General features: G+C 44.5%; 1 protein-coding gene across 11 annotated transcripts in view; it reads left to right on the forward strand.

The window, feature by feature from the left end:
- Positions 1 to 16,941: 16,941 nt before the first annotated feature.
- Positions 16,942 to 23,655, forward strand: part of BCLAF3 (BCLAF1 and THRAP3 family member 3) — an 80,770-nt gene continuing 74,056 nt past the window's right edge. For 3 of the 11 annotated variants that reach the window (XM_012433941.3, XM_012433972.3, XM_012433966.3), the window contains exon 1: positions 19,710 to 19,958. The gene's annotated coding sequence lies outside the window, so the exon portion shown is untranslated. Of the gene's footprint in view, positions 17,081 to 19,708; positions 19,973 to 23,655 lie in introns of those variants that run through there. The other 8 variants (XM_012433985.3, XM_012433990.3, XM_064364464.1 and 5 more) reach the window with 4 other exon arrangements.

Raw genomic sequence — 23,655 nt, forward strand, 5'->3', positions numbered from 1 at the left:
TGGTCTCAAGTGATTGATCCTCCTGCCTCAACCTCCCAAAGTTCTGGAATTATAGGCATGAGCCACTACACCCAGCCAAGTTCCTGCACTTTCATACCACTGATGCAAGGGCTTTCTAGCTAAGAAACAGTCAGCCTTACCATAATCTATGAGAACATTGCACATAGCAATTTGGCATTTAAATAAAATTATAATGGGAATGTTGATGCTTATGTTGAGGTAAGCTGAAACCCAGACCAGTTTTTTTGTATCTAACTCACAGGCTTGTCCACTGCCTGGGAGATGGTACCAGGCCAGACCAGAAATCAGGTGGGCAGGACTGGAATTAGAGACCCTTGTGGTAACTTCTGGGCTGCCATCTCTGAAGCTGAGGGCCCAGTCATTGCTGCCTTCTCTAGTTCTGCTGACAAAGCCTCTGGTCAGGGCACAGGAGCAGACACTATTTCCATATGCAGGCCTCTGGAAGGGGTATTAGAAGCAGCTTATGGCATCATGAGCTCTGGCCATAGGGCCTACATTGGTGGCCAGTCATTCCTAAGAACAATTTCTTGTTTGTGAACATTGCAAATTTTTTTTCAGTAGGTACAGGTTTCCTGTTAGTCAGATGCTTTTGTTAATTTAGAAAGCAAATGTAAAGGACTAATTCGTTTCGAGAGGTATACCCATTACACTGGGGCACAACACACGGTGACCTCCATACCCATTCCTCAGCATTGTTCAGAAAGCACAGTTATGGGCTGGTTGCAGTGGCTTACACCTGTAATACCAGCACTTTGGGAGGCCAAGGCAGGAGGATCACTTGAGGCCGGGGGTTCGAGCCAGCCCGGGCAACAAAGCAAGACCTCTGTTCTCTACAAAAAATTTAAAAAATGTAGCTGACCACGGTGGCACACACCTGTAATCCTAGCTACTTGAAACTCTAAGGCAGGAGGATCACTTGAGCCTAGGAGCGCAAGACTGCAGTGAAGCTCTGATCACACCACTGCACTCCAGCCTGGACAAAAGACTGTCTCTTTTTAAAAAGCACAATTATGTAAGAAAATTAAGCAAGAACTCTTAGAAATGGGAAGCCTCACAAATGCTCTTTTTCCTGGAAACCTATGAAAAACTCATGATTTCACAAGGAAGCCAGCTATCAAAGAAGAGTTAATAGTTTTCTTTGCGGGGGCACAGGGCCAGACTGGAGTGTAGTGGCATGATTATATTTTGCTGCAGCCTCGAACTCCCAGGCTCAAGTGATTCTCCTGTACCAGCCTCCTGAGTAGCTAGGAATACAGGTGCGCATCACCATGCCAAGCTACTTTCTTTTAAATTTTTATGCAGAGACGAGGTCTCACTGTATTGCCCAGGATGGTCTTGAACTGGGCTCAGGCGATCCTCCCACCTTGGTCTCCCAAAGTGCTGAGATTACAGATGTGCACCACTATGCCTGGCCAGACAAGTCTTTTTCTTGCATATCAGCAATAAACAGGAAATAGATTCCAACAAAACCCATAAAATTTATAGAAATAAAAACTAGCTAAAATTAGAAGAATGCTAGAATTGAAGTGAATAGGAAGACATGCCATGCCCCTGCATGGGACATCCTGTGCATGTGAAGAAGGCTCATCCTAGGTAGCACTCACATTGGTTCCAGTCACTGAGATTTCATTTTGGCGACTTGAAAATATAATTGCACAGTTCATTTAAGGAACTAAACACAGCTGGGCGCGGTGGCTCACGCCTGTAATCCCAGCACTTTCCGAGGCTGAGGCGGGCGGATCACCTGAGGTCAGGAGTTCGACACTAGCCTGGCCAACATGGTGAAACCCAGTCTCTACTAAAAATATTAAAAAATTAGCTGGGCCTGGTGGCACATGCCTGTAATCCCAGCTACTCAGGAGGCTGAGGCTGGAGAATCTCCTGAATCAGAGGTGGAGGTTGCAGTGAGCTGAGAATGCACCATTGCACTCCAGCCTGGGCAACTGAGCGAGACTCCATCTCAAAAAAAAAAAAAAAAAGTGAACACAAAGCCAAGAAACCTAGAAATTTTTAAAAAAGCGTTTCCCCCAACAAATAGTAAAATATATGATAAAACTTCCATAACTGAAATGGTATTATGATAGAGAAATAGAATTTGGAATAGCTATAGAGATCAGAAATACCCAAGATCCATAAGAATTGAAGGCATGATGGGGTTGGGTGTGGGTCATTGTACCTGTGGAGAGGTAGCAGGTATCCTGTCAACTGAGTTTTTTTTATTTGTTTTTTGTTTTTTGGTTTTTTTTTTGAGACAGTATCTTACTCTATACCCCAGGCTGGGGTGCAGTGGCGTGCTTATGGCTCAGTGCAAACTCCTCTCAGGTCAAGTGATTCTCCCACCTCAGGCTCCCGAGTAGCTGGGATTACAGGCGCCCACCACCACGCCCAGCTAATTTTTGTATTTAGTAGAGGTGGGGTTTCACCATGTTGGCCAGGCTGGTCTCAAACACCTGACCTCAAGTCATCTGCCTGCCTCAGCCTCCCAAAGTGCTGGGATTACAGGCGTGAGCCACTGCACCTGGCCGTCAACTGAGTTTAGAATCTCTGATGGGGTAGGGACAGGGGCCCAGAAGTCACAGTGAGGAAATGATAAAGACAGCAAAGGGATCCAAGGTAAGGGTACCACTCATCGATCAATGTTTAAGTCAGGGACAAAATTAAGATGCAAGGCTTGGGAGCATCCTCTAAAGATCCTGAGCTGCCAGGCACCCCTGGGATGTGCCAGGCTCTCAGGAAGTGGGGAGCAGCAGGCCTCTGCTTGCCACACTCTAGGCTTCTGCGGCAGTGGACCATGATAGACAGCATGTACTGAGTTGTTAAAGATTTCATGCTTTGAGGTAGGTATGAGATGGTAACTTCCCCAAGGACCACACAGCTGGAACTTGGCAGAGCTGGGTGTGACTCCAGGGCCCCAGCTTTATATATATATATATGTATATATATATAGTCTCGAACTCCTGGACTCAGGCGATCCTCCCACCTTGGCCTCCCAAAGTGCTGGGATTACAGGCATAAACCACTGCGCCCGACTTCCAGGACCCCAGCTTTAGGACCCAGGAGAAGTTGACAGGCTTTTCTGCCCCTAGAGCAGCAAAACTGTTTTGCTAGGGGGTAGGCAGGGCAAAAAAAAAAAAAAAAAAAAAAAAGTCTTGCTAGAGCAGGCACTTATAAAAGGAGTAGCAAAGGGCCAGGACCCTCATGGAAACTCCTAGCTGAAAGTGCTTGAAAATATCAGGCGCGGTGGCTCACGCCTGTAATCCCAGCACTTTGGGAGACTGAGGTGGGTGAATCACCTGAGGCCAGGAGTTCAAGACCAGCCTGACCAATATAGTGAAAGCCCATCTCTACTAAAAATACAAAAATTAGCTGGGTATGGTAGCGTGTACCTGTAATCCCAGCTACTCGGGAGGCTGAGGCCGGAGAATTGCTTGAACCCAGCAGGTGGAGGTTGCAGTGAACCGAGATTGCACCACTGCACTCCAGCACTCCAGGCTGGATGAGAATCCATCTCAAAATAGATAGATAGGTAGACAGATGATATAGAGATAGACAGATGATTAGAGATAGATATATTATTAAATATATTGACATATTAAAATTTCTCTTAAGTATACAATACAGTGGTCTTTAGTCACAAAGTTGTGCAACCATCACTACTAATTCTAGAACGTTTTTACCTGAGTGCTTTTTCAAGGGTTTGTCATCATTCTTCTAGTCAAAGCAGCAGAGCTTGGCTTTATCAGTCATTAGTTCAAGTTCTCATTGTACCTGAAAGCAGGAACATGAGGTTCGAAGATGGCATTCTTCTTTGAAGCAGTCATTTCCCCATCTTCTCCCTCCCGATAGGCCGAATTAGGACAATGTTGATGTCACAGTCAGTGTGGGCTGTTTTGTGTTGTTCCACATTCACTTCATAAACATGGGCTCAAACGCCAAACACAGGCTCACCTCCCAGATGCCCAGCATGGGTTCCTAGGTTGACGAGAAACATGGATTGGGTGAAGCTGGCATTTAAGACTGAAAATTCCGAACCTTTGGAGACATGGCTTTAACAATGACCATGGATTCTGGCATGGGGTGACTTAAATTGTGACTCTATTTGCCCTTGTGTTTCTGGGACACATCCCTCAAGCTAACCACTAGGGAGGGGGTGTTTCAGTGCCCTCTTTTTCCCCTCTAGGGTCCAAGCCAAGGTCAATGGCAAAGGGGACTCACGGCACTGTGGAAGGAAATCACCTACTGCCCAGAGCCTGAGGGTCCCCTTGCAAAAGGCAGAGGGAGATGAAAAGCTGCAGGTGTTGCACTTGGAGGATTCACCCCCTTCCCCTCCATCCATGCTCTGCAGTAAATCAACAAGAACCTCCAGCCGAGGCTTCTATTGCTGCAGTTAAATAACTGTTCAACTGGCATCAAGTCACTGGGGCCGGGGGAGTGTCTCAAGCTGCCAGTCTTCTGGACCTCCAAGGAATGATGAAGGCAGGCTTTCCCCAGCTCACCTTATCTCAGGAAATGCAAGAAATAGAGTTCCAAGCAATTGAACTTTGCGGAAAGTAACTTTATAGAATTAGAGCTAGCAGCAATTTGTTGACTGTACTTAACTTTTAATCAAATTTTCCTAATAGTGTGTGTAGGGTCATCTTGAAATAATAGGAAAGTCATCCACGCAGAACTAACAACTAGGACAGGGCTGTGTCACACACAGTAGACGTGCGTAAAGCTTGTTGGGCTGAATTCAATCATCACTGTGGGACCCGTAGGTTGTTCTAGGACAAACCGAATCTTCCTAGGCCTGCTGGGAGGACAGAATAAATTCCATTTGTTCAGTGAACCTGGCCTTCTGAAGGATTCTCAGGGGCCCGCTCTGTGGGTGGCAGCTCTGGTAGCTGGTACAAGGTGTTCAATGTTCACAATGGTAAGAAATTATTCAGAATGTGAAAGGCAAAAAGATAACTGTGCTCCCTTTCAAAGCCCTGATAGAGAATTGTCTTTACAGGGCAGCCTCTGGGCCAGCTGGGTCTTGGAAGAAATTACTTTGTGTGGCTCACCATGTACTATGGGTTAGGACTCAGCCTCTGGTGTTAGAAGTTGTGTCTCTCTTTTTTTTTTTTTAGGCAGAGTCTCGTTCTGTCACCCAGGCTGGAGTGCAGTGGCATGATATCAGCTCACTGCAACCTCCACCCCCCAGGTTCAAGCGATTCTCCTGCCTCAGCCTCCTGAGTAGCTGGGATTACAGGTGCACACCACCACGCCCAGCTAATTTTTATATTTTTATAAAATATAAAATTTTATAAATTTTATATTTACAGGGTTTCACCGTGTTGTCAGGATGGTCTCGATCTCCTGACCTCGTGATCTGCCCGCCTCGGCCTCCCAATGTGCTGGGATTACAGGCGTGAGTTGTGTTTATTTGTTCCTGTAGGACACTAAAAACCTTTGTCTCTAACTGTGCAATCTTATTCCAGCATTCTCTTTTTCCTACTGAATACACGTGTATACGTATGTTATGTAGATACATGTGTGCGTAAGTCAGTCCTCATATCCACCTTTGACTTACTTTTTCATCCTGCTCCTTGATGAGTTCAGTATATTTTGACACACACTCGCTGTATATTCACATCAGAATCATGTTTTTAAACTTTGGGAAGTTATTATACTTTAACAAGTGAGGGTCCTTATGTCCTCAGCAGGATTTGGGAAATCCAAAATAGCTATACTAATGGCTTCAAAGGTTCATATTAAATGCTAGTGTAGTAGATGTCATGGTGCACCACCCAGATGGACCTCCCTTTTAGGACTGAGGTATTCGTGCTTCCAGATGTCTCCTTCCAGATGCTGGAGGTACAGCCCGTGAAGCTTGTCAGTGGACTTTCTCTCTGAGAATTGTCCTTGGTTGAAGGGGGCTGCCTCACCAAGGTTAAACCTCTTCCTAGGGGAGCCTGTATCTGATGACCTTGTCAGTTTAGTGTACAAAGCCCCTTGCCTCCATGTAGAACAACTCCTAGTTAGCCATCCCAGCTTCAGAGCTCCCTGTGGGGTCACCTGAGGGCTCTGCAGAAACTGCATTGCAGTCTAAGTTCACTCTCCCGCTTCCTTCATGCCTCCCCACCCCAGGCACTCTGCATACATGCCCCGCATGCCAATTGGTCTGAGAGTTTCCCAAAGAACCCGTCCTGAGCCAGCTGGGCATTGTGCTAAGGCTTTTCATATGCTATCTCTCCTAACCTTCCAGACAACATTTAGAGATAAGCCTGGTTGTTCCCATGCTCATTTCACCATGAGGAACCTGAGACTCAGGCTAAGCCGCTGGTCCAAGGTCACATGCAACCAGGAAGTACAGAGCTGGGATTTGGAGCCTGCACTTGGCCTGGCTCACCACAGCCCAAAGTGCCTGCCTGGACAAATCAGACAGATCCAGCCCCCAGAGGTTCTTGCTAGTCTACACACCTTCTAGCTGTATTTGCAAGTTTCCCAATCAATCTCCTCAATCAGCTTCCCTCACCAGAAATTGTTGCTGACGTTGAAAATCCTTGAGAATCTTCTGCTGAGGGCGTTTCGTCCATCTTTGTATCGCTCACACAAGCAGAATATGTGCACCTTCCACCTGGGAGCACGGTTGCTCTGAGATTTTTTTTCCCACATCCAGAAGGCAACCCATTTCATAACTGCTTATTTATGAAGCAACTACAAATGAATACTCCATGCCGAGCATTTTGCTAGGGATGGGGATGAAGCAGAGAACAAGACTAGATAGTGTCCCCACCCTCTTGGAGCTTATAGTCTAGCGGGGAAGAGAGAAAACAGACGATTTTAAAAGTCACTATTTGCAATTGTGATGGATGTGAAGGTCAAGTCTGCTGTTACACATTTTCTCTTTCTTTTTTCTTTTTTTTTTGTTTGAGATGGAGTCTTGCTCTGTTGCCCAGGCTGGAGTGCAGTGGCATGATCTCAGCTCACTGCAACCTCTGCCCCCCAGGTTCAAGCGATTCTCCCACCTCAGCCTCCTGAGTAGCTGGAATTATAGATGCCCCCCACCACGCCCAGCTAATTTTTGTATTTTTAGCAGAGACAGTTTTCACCATGGTAGCCAGGCTGGTCTCGAACTCATGACCTCAGGTGATCCACCTGCCTTGGCCTCTCAAAGTGCTAGGATTACAGGCATGTGTCACCACGCCCAGCCCACATTTTCATATCATTACAGTTTGTGATGAGACATTGATTTGTGAGATTCTTTAAGGTCTATCTCCCTCACTTTAAGTCTCAAGACAGCAAGACTACCGTATTCCTATCACCCAACACAGATATTCAGTAAATATTTGTGAGTGAATAAACACAGTTGTTACTGAGAAACCCTATGAATTAAAATCATGGCCTCTGCCAGGCACAGTGGCTCACACCTGTAATTCCAGGACTTTGGGAAGACAAGGCAGGATCACCTGAGGTTAGAAGTTCAAGACCAGCCTGGGCAGCATTGTGGGATCTTTTCTCCAAAAAAAATTTTAAAAAACCAGCCAGACATGATGGTGCATGCCTGTAGTCCCAGATAGTTGGGAAGCTAAGGTAGGAAGATTGCTTGAGCCTAAGATACTTGGAAGGCTAAGGCAGGAAGTTAGTTGGAGGCTGCAGTGAGCTGTGATGGTGCCAATGTACTCCAGCCTGGGTAACAGAGGCCTTATCTCTAATAAATTAATAAAAATATAATATAATAAAAGTATGGCCTTGGATCTGTATGTCTTTCTGCCAGAGCCACACTCTGTCACAAGATAAAGGACCCAGGGACCCTAGTTTGCAGATTTGCTATTGAATCTCCAGTGCCTAGAACAGCACCCGCCACAGAGTGGAAACACAATAAATCTTTGTTGAATGAATGATTTCTCTATTGAGAAGAAATATACCCATTTGAATAGTTCCAGTACATACAGCAGAAAGCGGCTTCAATATTGAGGGCATTTATTACACATACTATATAACAAGCTCCAAAGGCAGCTCAATGGTGTCAGGATTCTAAGGCAGCATCTCTTTGAGTGTCTCAGCTCTGAAGAAGGTCACTGCAGCACCAGCATCCGAACTGCACACCATCATGGTCAAAGGCAGGAAGTCAGTGGCAGGCTGCTCCTTGTTACTCCTCCTTCCTTTAGCCAGGGAGGAAACCCTCTCCCAGAAGCTCCCTGCAGCAGCTTTCTACTTCTCGTTGGCCAGTACTGGGTCTTCCACCTACCCCTCAGCTCATCGCCTGCCAAAGGGAGTGAGATGATCCCATGTTACTACTTGAGGTAATGCTCGCTTCTGTAACAACAGTGCACCCAAAATGCAGAATGGCTCAAATACAAGTTATTTTTCTTCCTTATGTGAAGTCCCACACAGATGCCTGATTACGACGCTCCTCTGAGTCATAAGTCAAAGACCAGGCTCTCCGTCTTGTAGCTCCCTCATCTTCCATTGTGTCATGTTTTTCTGCATCAATCTGACAGAATAGGGAGAGAGGATGGAAAAGACACATGTCTTCCTAACCACCTGGGCCCCTAAGGGACTCGTACTACTTCCTCTCACATTCTGTCAGTACAACTAGTCATGTGGCCCTACTTGGATGCAAGGGATTCTGGGAAGTATATTCCCTGGCTAGTTTGCTTCTTACCGGAGATATTGCTATTCTATGGAGGAGAGAATACACACATTTTGGTGGCTGGTTAGTTGTCTCTGCCACACCATGATTAACTTAGATCACAGCTGTTCAGTAGGGGTATCATGTGAGTCACTTGTGTCATTTTTCTGTTCTAGTAAGGGGCCTGGGGAGGGACGGGTGGTAAATGTTTTGATTATATGATTGTAAAATCTACCACAGGGTCCATTATGTTCTATTTCCCTACCAGTCCAAGGGAGAGTGGGAATTGGAGTGAAAAGTTATGATACCGGGGGGTACCTAATAAATATGGGACTGAACAAAGTAAATTTGTCAGGCAAATGAAGTTTTTGAGAGACAAATGACTTTTGAATTGGTTTGGAGGTTGTGTGTGGGCACAAAAGAGACCATTTATGGTAGAAAGGGATTTGGGGCTAGAGTTTCTACAGTGGAAAGGTACTGGACACTATTTGTTTCTTTTCTTTTTTCTTTTTTTTTTTTCGAGACGTAGTCTCTCTGTCTCTGTCTCTCTCTCTCTCTCTCTCTCTCTCTCTCTCTCTCTCCCCCACCCCCCTCTTTTTTTTTGAGATGCCCAGGCTGGAGTGCAATGGCAAAATCTCGGGTCACAGCAACCTCCACTTCCTGGGTTCAAGTGATTCTCCTGCCTCAGCCTCCCAAGTAGCTGGGGTTACAGGCATCTGCCACCATGCCCAGCTGATTTTTTTGTATTTTTAGTAGAGACAGGGTTTCTCCATGTTGGTCAGGCTGCTCTTGAACTCCCAACCTCAGGTGATCTGCCCGCCTCAGCCTCCCAAAGTGCTGAGATTACAGGTGTGAGCCACTGCACCTGGGCTTTGAGATGCAGTCTCGCTCTGTCACCCAGACTGGAGTGCAGTGGCGCAATCTCGGCTCACTGTAACCTCCACCTCCTGGGTTCAAGTGACTCTCCTGCCTCAGCCTCTGGAGTAGCTGGGATTACAGGCACCTGCCACCACGCCAGGCTAATTTTTGTATTTTTAGTATGGGGGGGTTTCACCATGTTGGCCAGGCTGCTTTTATTTATTTCTTTGAGACAGGGTCTCGCTCTGTCCCCCAGGCTGGAGTGCACTGGCATGATCTCAGATAACTACAAGTTCTGTCTCCCGGGCTCGGGTGATTCTCCCATCTCAGCCTCCCAAGTAGCTGGGACAACAGGTTCCTCCACCACACCTGGCTAAATTTTGTATTTTTTGTAGAGATGGTATTGGGCCATGTTGTGCAGGCTGGTCTCAAACTCCTCCTTTTTGCAGGTGGCCTGTCTCAAAATGTTTTTCAAAATAATTGCTGAGTTGTCAGACATTGTTTTAAGATCACAAATATTATATGTCTTTCAGAACCAGGGACAGTACTCTACACATATTACATTACAAAAGAGTTCATCAGAAATAATTTATGGGGCCAGAGGACTGACTGGTAGCAACTACCAAATTTTGTTTAGGAATTTGTCCTCCATCTCAGTAGGAAAACACATACAGGCAGTGACTAGAATGAGCAAAAAGAAACCTGCAGCATAAGCCTGTCTAAAAACATTTCCATCCAAACAATATAAATCATTTCTGTCTGCACTCTGCTGTTGACAAAGCCATTTAAAAAGCAAAGGTAAAGAAAGGACAGTGTCCACAAAAAAAAAAAATGTCTATATCACGGGATGGAAGACAAGGGGGACGGAACAGGGCCAGCTACGCATTAGACATTAAATTTCATTAACAGCGTTAAGCCACACAACCAAAGTCACATCGTTAAGGCAAGGGAAAATACACCTGCTTCTGCCAGTCCTGGGTTCTAAGCACTAATGGAGATGCTGAAGTCACACTATACAAACTAGAGTCAATCTGGACAACAGTGTTTTCAAGAGTTGAGAAAGCTATTTGTCCTATTACTTCACAATTTTCTTTTTCTCACATCAGCATTTAAAAATGAAAGCGGCAGGAGAACGTGCCAAGGGCGGCTGATAGGTCTCCCCAGAAGCTGAGGCTCTCCAAAAAATGATGATGGCAGTGGTCACTTTGTCTAAGTCTGCATTGCAGCCCGAATTGCTCCTTTTAAAAATGTTTACACTTTTCTCAGGTTTAAGGATTTTAAAACTACCCTGAATTACAGCAAGCCTCTGTGTCTATGTTGTGGTTTGCAGGGAGTACAAGAGATACAGTAAATGGCTCTCAAGTTTGAGGGTGCATCAGAGTCACCTGAAGACTTGCTGAAATGCAGTTTGCTGGGTCCCACTCCTAGGAAGGGTTTCTTTCTTTCTTTCTTTCTTTCTTTTTTTGAGATGGAGTCTTGCTCTATCGCTCAGGCTGGAGTGCAGTGGTGCGATCTCAGCTCACTGCAACCTCTGCCCTCTGGGTTCAAGCAATTCTCCTGCCTCAGCCTCCCGAGTAGCTGGAATTACAGGTGCCTGTCACCACACCCGGTTAATTTTTTTATTTTTGGTAGAGACAGGGTTTCCCCATGTTGGCCAGGCTGGTCTTGAACTCCTGACCTCAGAAGATCTGCCCACCTCAGCCTCCCGAAGTGCTTGGATTACAGACATGAGCCACCGCACCTGTCGCTACAGTTTCTGATTTGGTAGCTTGAAGCAGGAGTATCACTATGTAGTGTGTGGTCCCACCCTTGCTGGTTTTCTCCCGACAGGATGGTGGTAAGGTCTCTGGTAGGGTCTGTTCCTTCAGTCTGGATCCCAGACAGAAGAGCCAAAGTTGCCTCACAGTGGATGTGAAATGTAAGTGAGAAAGAAACATTTCCTGTTCTAAGCCACGGAGGCTCGGGGATTGTTACTGTAGCTTATTCTCACCAATATTCTTTTTCTTACCAGTACAGACTCCTTATTTGAAGCAGAGTTGGCATTCTGCAGCAGATTTGGCTTCACATGAAACCCAAAGGCAAGGCAAGGCAGGTAATACTCCATTTCTCTTAGGCTTTCTCTGCATACATGTGCATGTATGCTATTCATATAGACACCAAGGACTATGTGAAAACTGTTTAACCTCTCTTTCCACACAAGTAGACAGCAAATAGGGTCAAGAACCATCTAATTGTGCCGCCTGTTGACAATGGTGAGTCTGGAAAAAGACCACCTTGTTCAAAGAGGAGTCAAAAGATACACACACACACACACACACACAAATATATATACACATACACATATATATACATACACACACACACATATATATGCATACTCAGATATAGACACACATATATACATATATACATACACATATATACATATATACATACACAGATATATACACATACATAGATATAAACACACAGATATATACATACACATATATGTATACACATATATATACACACACATATACATACATACATACATGAATATATACACATACACAGATATATACATGCAGATATATACATACACAGATACATACACATATATATACATACACAGATATATACACACATATATATATACACACACAGATATACACACACATATATATACATACACAGATATATACACACATATATATATACATACACAGATATATACACACATATATACACATACACAGATATATACACACACACATATATACATACACAGATATATACACACACACATATATGCATACACAGATGTATACACACATATGCATACACAGATATACACACACACATATATATACATACACAGATATATACACACACATATATACATACACAGATATATACATACATACACAGATATATACACACACACATATATACATACACAGATACATACACATATATATACACAGATATATACACACACATATATGCATACACAGATATATACACACACATATATATACGTACACAGATATATACACACACATATATACGTACACAGATATATACATACACACATATATACACATACACAGATATATACACACACATATATATACATACACAGATATATACACACATATATATACACATACACGGATATATATACACACATATATATACATACACGGATATATACACACATATATACACATACACGGATATATACACACATATATACACATACACATATATATACACACATATATACATACAGATATATATATACATACACAGATATACACACATATATACACATACACATATATACACATATATACATACACAGATATATATACACACATATATATACATACACAGATATATACACACACATATGTACACAAATAGATATATACACATACATATATACACATACACATATATATACACACACATATATATACATACACAGATATATACACAGACATATATACATACACAAATATATATACACACAGATATACATACACATATATACACACACAGATATATATACACATTTATACATACACAGATATATATACACATTTATACATACACAGATATATATACACACATACATACATATATCTGTGTGCATATATATGTATGTCTAGGTATATATACACACACACATATATACACACACAGATATACACATGTACATATATATCTGTGTGCATATATGTATATTTATGTCTGTGTGTATATATGTGTGTGTACATATATATACACACATATATATGTAATGAAAGAGCATATTTCTTTCTTTCCTTTTTTTTTTTTTTGAGATGGAGCATTGCTCTGTCACCCAGGCTGGAGTGCAGTGGTGCAAGCTTGGCTGACTGCAACCTCCACCTCCCGATTTCAAGCGATTCTCCTGCCTCAGCCTCCTGAGTAGCTGGGACTACAGGTGTCCGCCACCATGCCCGGCTAATTTTTGTGTTTTTAGTAGAGATGGGTTTTCCCCATGTTGGCCAGGCTGGTCTCAAACTCCTGACTTCAAGTGATCCGCCAGCCTCGACTTCCCAAAGTGCTGGGATTACAGGCATGAGCTTCCAAACCTGGCCTAAAGAAGCATAGTTCTGAAAAGGATCGACTGCAGAATCTAAAAGAAAAATTTCACAACCAGTTTAGCATCCTTTTGAAATATGATAGGCTTTCTATAAAATCAAAACAGAAATTCATAAGGAAATGAAAGGGTGAGATGGAGATTACTAGAGTAACAAGAGAGAACCAGCGGGAGAAAATACAAAGAAACAAAACTCTCAATAATACAGTTTGAGTCAAAATAGAAGCAGAAATAATGCTTTAGGAAGCCATATCAGTATCAATGAAGCAAACTTGAGGTCTACTGGAAATGCTAGAAATGGATGAAAGACAAAAATGATAAAATAGGCCGGGTGTGGTGGCTCACACCTGTAATCCCAGCACTTTGGGAGGCTGAGGCAGGTAGATCACTTGAGGTTACCAGTTCAAGACCAGCCTGGCCAACATGGTGAAACCCCCGTCTCCACTAAAAACACAAAAATTAGCTGGGCGTGGTGGCAGGCACCTGTAATCTCAGCTACTCAGGCAGCTGAGGCAGGAGAATTGCTTGAACCCAGGAGGCGGAGGTTGCAGTGAGCTGAGATCGTGCCATTGTACTCCAGCCTGGGCAACAAGAGAGAGACTCTGTCTCAAAAAAAGAGAGAGAGAGAGAAAATGAAACAGAGAACTAATACAGCTAACTGCTCTTCCAAAAACAGAATCTAGCAAATGGAGCAGAAAAAATTCTTGAAGATAGACTAGAAGAAAACATTTCTGAATTGAAGCCATATATATGCAGGTTAAAAAGGACTCACATCTCTTAACCAGAAAGAAAAAGCATTATTTATTCTTTTTTTTTTTTTGAGACAGAGTCTTGCTCTGTGGCCAGGCTGGAGTACAGTGGTGCCATCTCAGCTCACTGCTACCTCTACCTCCTGGTTAAAGCAGTTCCCCTGCCTAAGCCTCCCCAGTAGCTGGGACTACAGATGCGGTCCACCATGCCCGCTAATTTTTTGTACTTTAGTGGAGATGGGTTTCACCTAGTAGAGATGGGTTTCACCATGTTGGCCAGGACGACCTCAATCTTCTGATCTCGTGATCCGCCCAACTCAGCCTCCCAAAGTGCTAGGATTACAGGTGTGAGCAACTATGCCCGGCCTATTTATTCTTAGATTGCATAAACTTCAGTATGGCCAGAGCATTGTGTACAAGGGGAAGAGAGGCTAGATAATAGATAATGAAAAAGTCTCTACGCTGTTTGAAAGAATTTTCTCTGCCAAACGGGAAGCAAAGTCATGTATAAAGAAAGGAAAATCATCATTGATATAAGGCTTAAAAAGAGTGGTAAGGGTTTGTGACAGCAATTATTGGCAAAAAGAGAGATCACATAAAAGGGTCACATAAAATGATTATTAAGAGGTACCAGGCTCTTCACTGTGGGGGGCATCCATAAATTTGTAGTGACATCATTCTTTTATAGTTGTGTGGCTTTCTCCTCACCCAAGCAGTGTTTGGAAATGTAGGAATGGAAAATGTAGACTGGAGTTTTAAGTGATAGTTTAATGTTAGGCCAAGTCAAAGGGCAAAGGCAGAGGCCCTGCTTACAACAAGAGTAGTTGAAGGCTCAGCATCCCAGCACTTTGGGAGGCCGAGACAGGCGGATCACTTGAGGTCAGGAGTTCGAGATCAGCCTGGCCAACATGGTGAAACCCCATCTCTACTAAAAATGCAAAAATTAGCCGGGTGTGGTGTCACACACCTGTAATCCCAGCTACTTGGGAGGCAGATGCAGGAGAATCGCTTGAACCCTGGAGGCGGAGGTTGCAGTGAGCTGAGATGGTGCCACTGCACTCCAGCCTGGACTACAAGAGCCAGACTCCGTCTCTAAATAAATAAATAGACCATGTGCGATGGCTCATGCCTGTAATCTCAGCACTCTGGGAGGCCGAGGCAGGAGGATCACCTGAGGTCAGGAGTTTGAGACCAGCCTGGCCAACATGGGGAAACCCTGTCTCTACTAAAAATACACACAAAAATATTAACTGGGCATGGTGGTGCAGCCTGTAATCCCAGCTACTCAAGAGGCTTTGGCAGGAGAATCACTTGAACCCAGAAGGTAGAGCTTACAGTGAGCTGAGATCGAACCACTGCACTCCAACCTGGATGACAAAGATACTGTCTCTAAATACATAAATAAATAAGGCTGGGTGGGGTGACTGATGCCTGTAATACCAGCACTTTGTGAGGCCAAGGCAGGCAGATCATGAGCTCAGAAGTTCGAGACCATCCTGGCCAACATGGTGAAACCCCGCCTCTACTAAAAATACAAAAATTAGCCGGGTGTGGTGGTGCAGCTCCTGTAATCCCAGCTAGTTGGGAGGCTGAGGCAGGAGAATCGCTTGAACCTGGGAGGCGGAGGTTGCAGTGAGCCGAGATCGCGCCATTGCACTCCAGCCTGGGTAACAAGAGCGAAACTCCGTCTCGGGGAAAAAAAAAGGACTTTAGAGACGGAGCAGTATCAAGTGATGAATGTCTAGATTTTCTAGACTACGGGTGAGCAAAGTAGAAATAAAGGTTATCCGGATTAAGGAACTGAAGGAAACGAGGCTGAGTTGTGGATGTTGGATTCATTGGGAGGATGGCAGTAAATCAGATGGAGAGGAAAACTAATGCCAGGCAGTCAGTAGGTGACAGTGACACAGGAGGCCAAAAGGTGTTACTACCAGATGGCATACAGCCTGAAAGAGCTATTTCACAAGGGGAAGAAAGAGTATCAGTGTCAAGCGGAAAGCTTCAAGAGTGAAGAAGACACACTACCTTTGAGGCTGGTGCATGGAGTGCGGGAGGACAGAAACCAAGCGAGTAGACAGAGATGAGTTTGAACTCGATGATGGATAGATGTTGGTACCATCCAACCATTTGCGAAGTCCAGAGGGGAGGCTTTGTTTTCCGGGAATATGCTTAATTTGAGGCCGTGGGAAATGGTTAGACGGCAGGCGAATGGTTAGAGATTTGCACAAAGCTGGAAGGCCCACGGGACCAAGTTCTGCCCGTGACTGAGCGGTGAACTCCAATCCCTGGGCCTTAACCCCCATGATCCCTGCACCTGGAACGCCCATTAGGTCCCCTCCTTCCCGGCAGGAGGGCGGCAGAGGGCGCAGGCGCCTTAGCCGGACCCGGCGGCGGGTGGCAGAGGGCGCAGGCGCCCTGGACAGAGCGGCCGCGGTGGGAACGGCCGGCAGGGGGCGCAGCACTCTGGCCCGAGCAGCCCGGGCGGGGCACTCTCGCCGGGAGAGTAGAAGATCTGGGTTCGCGGGAGAACTGGCTCAGCGCGAGGTCGCGAATAGTGGGCAGGGCCAGGGCGGGGGCGGGGCGAGGCGGTTCCGGAAGGAAGTGGTTCCGGGTCCCACGGCCCGGCAGAGGCGGCTGAGGTGCCGCTGCTGTGGGAGGCGGCGGCAGCAGAGTGAGGGGCGAGGCCCGAGGGGCTGGCGGCGGCGGCGGCGGCGGCGGCGGCGGAGGGGACTTCCCGGCCGGGTAAGCGGCTGGGTGGCGGGCGGGGCGAAGAGGCCTGGGCCCACAGGGAGGGCGTGTCCGCCACCCGGGAGGGGCGGTTCTCGGGGTGGCGGATAGGGCAGCTGGGAGGATGCGGCGGTCCGACTCGGGTTCCCTGGGGACAGCTCCTCTGCGCCCCGTAGGTCCCTCGGTCAGCGCTATCCCTTGAGCGCGGCGACCCGGCTCGGGTTCCCAGGGGACAGCTGCCCGGCGCCCTGAGGTCCCTCGACAGGGGCGGCGACCTGGGCACCTGCTGCCGCGACCCTGATCCTCCGCCGTCGTTGGGCAGGTTGCCGTCCCCGCGGTTCCCTGCGTCTGTCAAGAGGGCGGGGGCCGGGAGGCGGTGTCCGGGGACAGTGCCCTTGTTCTCGAGGCGGCCCTGGAGGCGTCGCCTGCGGGGTCTGAGCCGAGGACCCCCCGCACCCCGCTTTGTCCTGGTGAGGCGCTCCTACCGCGCAGCGGCATCTTCCTCTGCTAACATCGAGAATGAGCAGTGAAGGCTGCTCTTTATCCTGCATTGTAAAGTAAAACTTGTGTTTTTAGAAACGTCTACTAAAAATTGGCACATCCCCTGTGCTTTTCTAGGTTGTATTGGGAAACTGGGCCAGTCACTATCAGGACCGTCCTGTTGGTAGGTCTCGAGGGAGAGAAATGGGAGAGAAACTTACCCCGTAAATATTTTCCTACCCAGGTGCTTTTCGAATTGCTTCTTAGGTGATTGCTTTTTTCTCCTGGAACAAATTACAAACTGCAGGTAGAAATCAGGAAGGCCTCTTTAGGCTCCTGGCCAGGCAACCTTTTAAGCATTTTTTCTGAATGTGAACAAGTCCGATTGACAGACCAGAATTTGAAAAGAAAAGGTTTTGCTGTGGAGTCATAACGAGGGCTTTATTTTTCAATGGTATTTTAATGGTAATGGTATAGTAATGTTTTATTTTTAATGGTTTTTTAAATGGCTACTAAAATTTTCTTTTGAAATCACAGCTGTTTCAGCCACTCCCAAGAAATCTTTAAAATGTCTTATTAGAAACATTTTCATATATAGAAACATTTAGTAAGCCATTTATACACATTTCTAAGATAGAAATCACAATGAAGGTGCATTGTTTCACCATTCCAAGTAACCATGGTGAATATGGTTTCACCATTCCAAGTAACCATTGTCTTTCTCTATGCAGAGCTTAATACGTGAGTTTTTCTAAAGTAAATTCTCTTTTGTAATCATTTTTTTTTACTGGATAGCATGGCTATAATATTACAATTTATTTCATTGGTTATTCTCAGTTCTTCCCTATTTAAATACATTGTTGGGCAAATGTAAAGTCTGCATATCCATGATTACTTTTGAGTCTCACTCTGTTGCCCAGGCTGTACTGCAGTAGCGCTATCTCGGCTCACTGCAACCTCCATCTCCTAGGTTCAAGCAATTCTCCTGTCTCAGCCTCCCGAATAGCTGGGACTACAGCCTTACACCACCACGCCCAGCTAATTTTTGTATTTTTAGTAGAGACGGGCCTTCACCATGTTGGCCAGGCTGGTCTCGAACTCCTGACGTCTGACTGTCCACCCGCCCCGGCCTCCCAAAGTGCTGGGATTACCGGTGTGAGCCACCGCGCCTGGCCCATGATTACTTTCTTAGTGTACATTCCTAGATGATAGAATTGTTGGGCAGAGTATGCACATAAGGGTTTTTTTTTTTTTTTTTTTAACATAAATTGCTCAATTTCCCTTTGGAAAGGATATGCTGTTTTGCACTCCTACCAACAATCTGTGAGTGTCCTTACCCACACCCTAGCAAAAGGCAACATTTAAAGGGATTTCTGTAGGAACACTTTTGAGCCATACTCGTACTCTCCAACCAAGAACAAGTACCCCTCTCTAGTCATCACTTTTTTCCTATTTGTTGATAGCACTTCACCTTCTCATGTTTTATTGCACCTTTACTGTTTTGGTAAAGAAAGGTTATCTAGGTGAGGCAAAGGCATAATGGAGCAAACAAGAGATTTAAAGTTAGGATGCCCTTGAAATCCAGTATAGCTGATTATCCTGAACAAGTCACTTAACTTTTCTAAGGTACTCTTTCCTCAACAGTGCACTAGGGGTTATAATACATTTGCCTTACCTTTCTTAAGGATAGTTTTAAGGGTCCGATGAGACTTTTTTGGAAAGTACACTTAGACACACTTTGTGTTGTTGGTATTTTAAAAATTTATTTTTAATTTTTTATTTTAAAATAGAGACAGTGTCTCACTATGTTGCCCAAGCTGGTCTCAAACTCCTGAGCTCAAGTGATTCTCCTGCCTTGGCCGTGCAAAGTGCTGGGATTGCAGGCATGAGCCACTACACCCAGCCATGTTACTACGATCTGGTAAAAATTTCACAGCACGGAAGTATCTTGAGGTTCATACATTTTTTAAAGTAAATACCTTAATTCAAAAAGCTATTCTGTGATACCCTTTGCCCCCATACTCTTTCACTTCTTAAATTTGAAGTTTTTTTTTACTGCTGCCCTAGATTACATTCAAAACTTATCAGGGTTGTGAAATTAGGTGAGTGAATGAATCTGCACAAATGCTGAAGGAGCAAGTATTTAAAAGCACTATATAAAGCGGAGGGGGACAAGTATAACACTAAATAAAACATAGTACTTGGGCTCATGATAAATAAAACATGGTCTTTGTGCCCTGCAGGCTACATTATCCAGGCAGCAGAGGGCATAAAAGCTGGTTTCCAAATTTAGATGGCAATTTTAGATGTGATGCCTGATGTCAACTATTCTCAAGTATGCTAAAGCCCAATTCTGCTGACCAAGCATCTGAGCAAGTGACCGGGTAGTCTCCACGGGGTCATCTTTCTGAAGGTAGGAGTTGCAAGGTGAGAAAGTGTTAGTATTACGGCCTAAGAACCTGGGTTCTAATTTCAGGTCCCCCACCTGGGGCAGATCAGTTAACTTTTTTGAGGCTGGCTTTATTCACTTATGAAATGGAGATAATTCCAGCTTCCTCAAGTGTTTGTTGTGAGGATTACATGACACAGTACATGTACAACACTGAGTGAACCAGGAAGTACTGGCACTCATGTCATGATTCTTACCCACTAGAGATTTAACTTCTCCAGGAAAGAAACTAGGTCTCTTCTAACTTTGTATTCCTAGCCCCTAGTAGTCACTGGTACTTAGTAATGTTTGATGCATTAACGTAGAATGTGACCATTGATAAAAATTCAGTTTGGGGGCTGGGGAGGCCAGGGTGGGTGGATCATCTGAGGTCAGGAGTTTGAGACCAACCTGGCCAGCATGGTGAAACCCCATACCTGCTAAAAATACAAAAAGTAGCCAGGCGTGGTGGTGCATACCTGTAGTTCCAGCTACTCAGGAGGCTGAGGCATAAGAATTGCTTGAACCCTGGAGGGGGAGGTTACAGTGAGTCAAGATCATGCCACTGCATTCCATCCTGGGTGACAGAGTGAGCCTCTGTCTCAAAAAAATAAAATTCAGTTTGGACCAATGAAGAAGGTAATATGTAAATATGGAATATTGGGAAAAATTGACTACATTATTTGGAGTTAATATTAAGAAATCAAAGGAAACATTGAACTAATTTCTGCTATGACTGTCATTCTACTTTAGATCCCTAATGCCAGGCAAATAGTCTCTCCTTATTTATTTATTATTATTATTATTATTTTTTTTTTTTGAGATGGAGTCTTGCTCTGTCGCCAGGTTGGAGTGCAGTGGCTCAATCTCGGCTCACTGCAACCTCCGCCTCCCGGGTTCAAGCAATTCCCCTGCCTCAGCCCCCTGAGTTACTGGGACTACAGGCGCGCACCACCATGCCTGGCTAGTTTTTTGTATTTTAGTAGAGACGGGGTTTCACCACGTTAGCCAGGATGGTCTCGATCTACTGACATCATGATCCACCCACCTCGGCCTCCCAAAGTGCTGGGATTACAGGCGTGAGGGATTACACTGTGCCCGACCTATTTATTATTTTTTTTGAGACAGAGTCTCGCTCTGTCACCCAAGCTGGAGTGCAGTGGCGCAATCTCGGCTCACTGCAACCTCTGCCTCCCGGGTTCAAGCGATTTTCCTGCCTCAGCTTCCCAAGTAGCTGGGACTACAGGTGCACGCCACCATACCTAGCTAATTTTTGTATTTTTAGTCGAGATGGGGTTTCACCATGTTGGCCAGGATGGTCTCGATTTCTTGACCTTGTGATCCACCCGCCTCGGCCTCCCAAAGTGCTGGGATTACAGGGGTGAGCCACCATGCCCGGCCTACTCTCTCCTTATTAAGAATAAATATCAGATTTTGTAAGAACCTGGCTCATTAGAAAACAAAACAAAACAAAAGAATAAATATACTGGCTGAGTATGGTGGTTCATACTTATAATCCCAGCACTTTGGGAAGCTGAACTGGGAGGATCACTTGAGGCCAGGAGTTTGAGACCAGTCCTGGCAACATAGCAAGACCCTGTCTCTACAAAAATAAAAATAAAAATAAATTAGCTGGGTTTGGGGCATGCACCTGTAGTCCCAGCTACTGAAAGGGTGAGGTGAAAGGATCACTTGAGCCCAGGAGTTTAAGGCTGCAGTGAGCTATGATTGCACTACTTCTCACCAGCCTGGGTGATGGAGCGAGACCTGGACTCAAGAAAAAAAAAAAGAAAGAAAGAAACAACTGACTCAAGTTTGACTCAAGTTTCTCCCATTTTGAAACCTCATTCCTAGTCCTCTAATCACCCTGCCGCTACCTAGTTTCTCTCCTCTCCTTCCCTTCCTAGGTGGGCTGTTTGAAAGGGTTATTAATAATTGGCTCTCTCAGTTTCCTGACCTTCCACTTAGTCCTCAAAGCATGTGTTAACACTGTTCATTCCTTTTATTTGATCTCTCTGCAGTATTTACCATGAAAGTCTCCCTTCTTGAAATATCCTTCTTTTGTTTCTGAGATTCTATATTCCAAGGTTCTCTTCTTCCTCCCAGGAAGTTCCTTCTCAGTTTCTCCTTTGCTGGTTCATCTTCCTCCAAAGACTGATTTTCCTGCAGCCTTGATCCTTCTTGTGCTATACTGTCTCTGGAATAATTTATAGAGCATTGAGGCTATCTCATGTTTGAAGATTTGGTAGAATTCCCTATGAAACCATCTGGGCCTGACGCTTTTTCATGTGATATTGCCTTTATAAGTTTCTAAATATTTTTTTCTGTGGAAATTGGTCTATTTAAGCTTTCTAACTCTAATGGAGAAAATTTTGGTGATCTGTACTTTTCTAGCAAATTATCCCTTTCATCTGGGTTTTCAAATTTATTTGGTAGAGTTCTACAAAAATATCCTTCATTATTTTTTAAATTGTTCATCTTATTTCCTCCATGCCATTTCTCATTTTGTGTTTTTGTGCTTTTTCCCCTTATCTAGTAGTTTATTTATTTTTTTCAAAAACTACAGAATTCTGAATTATTAATTAGATCTGTTTTTCTGTTTTTTTTTTCTCATTCTTTTCTTCTACTTTCATCTTTTTTGTTTTGTTTTTTTCCTGAGACAGGGTCTCACTCTGTCACTCAGGCTTGAGTGTAGTGGCACTGTCTCAGCTTACTGCAGCCTCCCTGGGCTCAAGCAATCCTCCCACCTCAGCCTCCCAAGTAGCTGGGACTGTAGTGGTGCACCACCACACTTGGCTAATTTTGTTCATTATTTTTTTGTAGAGACAAGGTCTCCCTATGTTGCCCAGGCTGGTCTTGAACTCCTGGCCTCAAACAATCCTCCTGCCTCTGTCTCCCAAAGTGCTGGGATTACAGGCATGAGCCACTGTGCCTGGCCTACTTTCATCTTTATTATTTCCTTCCATGTCCTTTCTTTTGGTTTATTTTGTTATTTTTAAAGTTTTTTCTTTTTTCTTTTTTTTTTTTTTTTGAGGCAGGGTCCCACCCTGTCACCCAGGCTGGGGTGCAGTGCTCAATCATAGCTCACTGTAGCCTTGAATTCCTGGGCTTTAGCAATCCCCCTGCCTGAGCCTTCCAAGAAGCTAGGACTACAGGTGTGTGCCACCACACCTAGCTAATTTTTTTAAATTATTTTTTTGTAGAGACAGGGTCTTGTTATGTTTCCCAGGCTAGTCTCAAACTCCTGGCCTCAAGTGATCTTCCCACTTTAGCCTTCCAAAGCACTGGGATTACAGGTGTGACCCACTGTGTCCAGACTATTTTTAAGTCTTTGTGATCTTGGAATCAAATTTATTTGTTTTTATTCTTTCATTTTTACTGATAATTGTGTTTATTGCAATGAATTTTCCTCTGATTACTGCTTTAAATGCATGCTGTAGAATTGGACGTGTAGGCTGGTTCGAGTGCAGTGGTATTGACAACTAATTGATGACATCCAGTTACAGATTTCTTTGTTCCTTCTTCACTCCTGCTGGTTCACTTTACTAGCCTTAAAAAAAAAAAAAAGAAATAAAAAAGAATCTGATAATGTAGTGTTTTAGTGTCATTATTTCTTTAAAAATGTATAATTTTAGTTGTAGAATACCCAGGAGTTGCTTAATAGGAGGCTATTAAAGTTCTA

Source organism: Aotus nancymaae, unplaced genomic scaffold (genome assembly GCF_030222135.1).
Source record: "Aotus nancymaae isolate 86718 unplaced genomic scaffold, 86718_ANA_hifiasm-v0.15.2.pri h1tg000058l, whole genome shotgun sequence".
NCBI classification, from domain to species: domain Eukaryota; kingdom Metazoa; phylum Chordata; class Mammalia; order Primates; family Aotidae; genus Aotus; species Aotus nancymaae.